This window comes from Acinonyx jubatus, chromosome A1 (assembly GCF_027475565.1).
Source record: "Acinonyx jubatus isolate Ajub_Pintada_27869175 chromosome A1, VMU_Ajub_asm_v1.0, whole genome shotgun sequence".
NCBI lineage: Eukaryota > Metazoa > Chordata > Mammalia > Carnivora > Felidae > Acinonyx > Acinonyx jubatus.
Genome location: NC_069380.1, coordinates 124583459 through 124588786, shown reverse-complemented (window position 1 = coordinate 124588786; position 5328 = coordinate 124583459).

Genomic DNA, 5328 nt, shown 5'->3' with positions numbered 1-5328 from the left:
GGGATCACTTTACACACCATAGTTTCAATCTGGTCATGCCATCAGAGTCTAAATGTGGAAGAGGAAAAATATTACATTCTGTGTTCAGTCAGCAAGCAAGCCAACATTTCTTGGGTCTCTTCTATGTGTAAAACACTGCTAAACAATGGAGAATGTGAAAATAGACTAGATGGTATTCCTGGTTCAAGGACTTGCTAGACTCAGAGAGTGAAATCATGTCATGGCAACTGGAACCTCTGTATCTCCCAACAGTCTAACAGGGAGAAGAGGAGAATAGCATTTTATCAAGCAGAGTTTTTTTTTATACCTAATCTCTAATGAATCCTTCCTTTCTGATGGGAAAGCCAAAATCCACAGCTGCAATGGAGTGCTAGGCTTCATCTGCATCTTAAAGTGGCAAAAATGGCCACAGTCTGCAGTGTGGTAGAGGGGGACTTGGGTTCCACAGGCTCACAGGAGAATGAGACGGCCACAGCTGCCAGGAAACAAGACAGGGGTGCCAGCAGCCTAACATTCCATTGGGCCAGTGGCTAAGTCTCCAGAGCAAATGGAATAGAAGAAATCTGGGGACTCTCACAGAATGGATCTCATAGAGATGTGTTTCATAACACTACCATTCCCAACTTCGTGTAAGAATTTAATCTTTCTGTAATTTATAATGGCATTTATTTATATCCCAAGGCTGTGTGAGTATGCATATGTTTCACTGTGTCAGTCTTTAGGACTGATAATCAAACAGAAACATCAGGTAAGAATCTACATCTTCTGCTAAGATAATTGCAAGGAACACATCTGCCCAGCTGTCTTGGTCACTGGCCACATTGCTGAGATCATCTGTATTTTCCGGCTAAAGGAGTTACTTATCTACAACAGATGCCCACTTTTGTTATATGGCATAAAATAGAACCCAATGGGCCATCATATAGGGTCATTAAAATACTGAAATGTTGCAGGTTTGGTATATTATTTTAACTAGCTTCTTTAATAAAATCTCATAATTAGCCCAGATGCTTAGGGAACAGGATGCTTTAAGGTTTTAAAAGTTATTTACTGTTCGTCAGAAATGCTTTCCTTCTCTTCCCCAACCTCTTTACTAATTGAAATTGATCATAATTCTGGGTACTATTTTCACTGAATAAGCATAGATTTAGGGCTGCAAAGAACCTTGGAAATGTTGAAATTGGAATAGTGACTTTAAAAATCATGCAGTTAATTAGGGGAAGAACCAGAGTTAACAATATAAATTGGTGTAATAAGAGCCCAAGAATATTCCCTAGATTATTTTTCTTCATTAAGTTTCTGATAACTGAACAAATAAACTTTTACTAAAAATTAAATACAGATATATATCTCAGATTATTTGGGTTCTCTGTTTAGTGAAACAATATGATAATTTTCCTTCAATGGATATTTGAAGGTATTTTTCTGTTCATATTATTCTTCATTTTAGCCAATGTCACTATTTAAAAAAGGAAAAGAAAAGTTAGTTTTGGCAGTAAGCAGAAAACCAAGGTTGCTTTGAGTTTTACATGGACTTCTTGATGTTTTTATCAATTTAAATAAAAGTTCTACAGCTCCCTTTAGATGACTTTTACAAGGTCATTGCTTATGGATGAGTCATCACACTGCTACTGGAAAATGACTTTACGAATAAGCCATACGGAGATTTGAAAGAGCCCTGTTTCTCACTATGACAGTTATGCAAGTGGAAAGAATAGCCTTGAATCCAGAGAAAGGAATAGATATCATGAGCCAGGACATTTCATTAACTACACAGACTATTTATTCCCAGAATATCAACCAGTTTATCTCTATTAACAATAGAGTTACGTACTGATACTATTTATCTGATTCCTCAGAAAGAGATTTGCCAAAATAATCTTAATTAATATGAATATGCCCATAGCTACCAGCATCTAGGCTGTTTGGCCAATTGCATCCCTAATGAGGCAGATGTCAAATTTAGACACAAATCCCTATAGTACTTGGCTTCGGAAGTATGAGTTTATTATTCAGGACCACAAGTCCATTTCAGACCATAGGTATGCATTGATAATAGATGTGTCTCTGGATAATTTATTTTGTTATTTAGCTTGTTTGGGAATATTCAGTATTATAATTCATACACATCATATTTCCATTGTTGCAGTCATTATTTCTGGACCACTGAAAAGAACTAGATGCTTTACTAGAAAAACAAAAGAGAACAGCTTTATTTTCATCAAAGAAGGTTAAGATTTTAAACACTTCTACTTCTCCTTAAGTTCCCCTTGATTAATTTCTTAAACAATGACCCAACTGAAATTTCAAGGGTTTTTCTTTTGGCATTTGACATGTATGTGACAGAGTCATATGCCATTGTCATTGTGTAATACTAAGGTTTAACTAGGTTATAAAAAATAATACTTATAAGACTTTCTCATATTCACCATGAGATTATAAAACACGTGTCTTATTTGTTGGTCAACACCAGGAGGTAGCTAGTGCAGGAATTGTCACCACCCATTTCACTGCAGAAGAAATGAAAGCTCAGGAGTCATATGATTTGTTCTGTAGGTCATAACTGGTTTGTGACCCTTCAGGCTTAAGATTTATAAAATTTAGACAGTTCATTGACATATGTGAATAGTATGACATATATATGGAGTTTTATTTGTGCAAATAAATAAACATAGCTAGTGCTTCACTGTATCTGTGTTTTTAACTTCCTAATTATACCATCCTCTTGGGCACCAGTCTTAAGGGCTCTCAAATACTCTTCAATTCTGAGGGGCATCATTTTATACTTCCAGGTAAGAACTCAGGCCTCAGTGCTATTAACTTTTGCTCTTGGAGAAGAGAATATCATGGTAACAGGTTTAACAGAAGGTTTCCTAGGGAGACAATCAGTTTACAGGGGCCTGAGCAGAATCAAGATCATTCCAAGGACTGGGAATATGACCATGTCCATGGCATTGTCCTTGTCCTGGGATACAAAATTAATCTATGATCTATTCAGAACCTCCTTGAAATCCCTTTAGAGCTCAAGCCTATTATTAACATAGGCCCTTACAGGCTATCGCCAGAAAAGACCTTGAGAATCATCTAGTCTAACATGTTCATTTTATAAAAGAACAACTCTGAGACAGGAATTAATGGGTGAGAGAAGTGAGTCAGCATCTCACAGTGAGTTCAACTCAAGCTGAGTCTGATTTGAAGGCCCCTGACTTCCAGACCTATGATCAAGGGCTTTCATATTAATTTACAAAAAGCCTTGGGCTAGAACCCCATAGCAATCATGAAGTAAGAATTTCATAATCGTTGTTTTAATGGATGAGGAAACAGAAGCGTGGATGTTAAAGTATTTACTGGAGGCCATGCAGCCAGTAAATGGTAGAGATGAGCTAGGACATGCGTTCTTTCCACACAGCACAATCCACCAACTTGTACCTGTTGGCTTAATCACTAAGTAACCTGATTAATCCTTTTATCAGGATCTTGATTGTGATCACAATCATCCTCAGTCATTCGGTCATTCATTCAACAAACATTTATTATTGACCAACTATATATGCCAGGTATAGACATTCATTAGATATTCATTTTTTTAGATATTCATTTTTTTAAAAGTAAGCTAAATTTAAATACAGTTGAGGTTCACTATTTATTGTGGTTATATCCAAAAAGTCTCCACAAGCAATGAATTAACAAATACTGAATCATGGTACTGTAGGGGCAATAAAGGTAGGTACCTGTGAGCCTCTGCTCACATTTTCATCAACCAATCAATACATAGCTTTGCTTATGTGTGTTTCTGTTTAAAGACACCTTATTAACATATATAATGTTGATTCATTATCACCGAACTCAGCCAACAACGTCATAAGTCATACCTGAAAGAACTTTATCTAACACATGTATTTTCTCTGCAAGGTACATCCCAGCCTTCTTGCACTTAGGAACATAGGGCAGAACTTTAGCACCACACCCACAAATCATTTTAAAGGAAAACTATTAACACAAAGAAGAAAAACTCAAAATGCATGGTATTAAATAGGTCCTGAAAAAGTCACTTATTAGTAGCATGAGGGCTGAAATAGGAAGCTGTTGCCTTGTTTGATCACAGCTGGGAACATGTGCCTCAGGTGGCACAACTTTTTCACCGCTCTGCGCATGTGCACCCCCACAAATGACTACCGAGGTGCCTGGACTACCAGGTTGGTGGTTACAAGTAAGGAGTGTGAATGGGAAAATTCACAAATGTAGGACCCATGAATAATGAGTAGTAACTGTAATTAACCATTAATTAAATTTACTGTAATTATTATTTTTTAAATGTTTATTTCGTTTTGAGAGAGAGAGAGAGAGAGTGCAAGCAGGGGAGGGACTGAGAGAAGACATGGAGGATCCGAAGGGGGCTCCGCGCTGACAGCCAACAGTCCAGCATAGGGCTGGAACTCAACAAACCATGAGATCATGACCTGAGCTCAAGTGGGATGCTTAACTGACTGAGCCACCCAGGCACCTCCAAATTTACTGTAATTATTATATCAAATAATATATTCAAATTCAAAATATAATACAAATAAAATTTAAAAACTCATTAAATATTCAGTAGTTTAAAATAAACCAAAATCTGATTCCTATCCTTACAGCCTTCCAATCCAGACCCAAAGGTAAACAGTAAACAAACAAACATAAAGTATATTATTTTCAAATAGAAACTCTATGAAGGAAAAGAATAAGGCATGAATGAGGCGCCTGGGTGGCTCAGTCGGTTGGGCGTCGGACTTGGGCCCCAGGTCATGATCTTGCGGTCTGTGAGTCCGCGTCCCGCCAGGCTCTGTGCTGACAGCTCGGAGCCTGGAGCCTCCTTCAGATTCTTGGTCTCCCTCTCTGTCTGTCCCTCCCCTGCTCATGCTCTGTCTCTCTCTCTGTGCCAAAAATAAGTAAACATTAAAAAAATTAAAAAAAAAAAAAGGCATGAAGGAGAATAATAGGGCCAGACACTTGAATCCTGGGTGTCAGCAGTAACTGAAATTTTGAGTCCAAATTGAGCACAGGAAGTTATCAATAAAAATGTTAACTCGAGAAACTTCTGGAGAATCTGCTCTCACTCTTACCTCTCTTCCTTGTTACTTTGAGAGAGGAAAGAAGCACTCCATAGCTTCTGCTGAAGAACTTTTGTCAGAGAAAGATACATACATGTATGAATAGATAAATATGTAAATATAGATAACAGATACATATATAGATTTACTATAGATATCAATAAATCTATCTATATACACACACACATAAAGCCTCTGAAATTGCACTTGGGAAACCACTTGCACTCTGGAAACATCA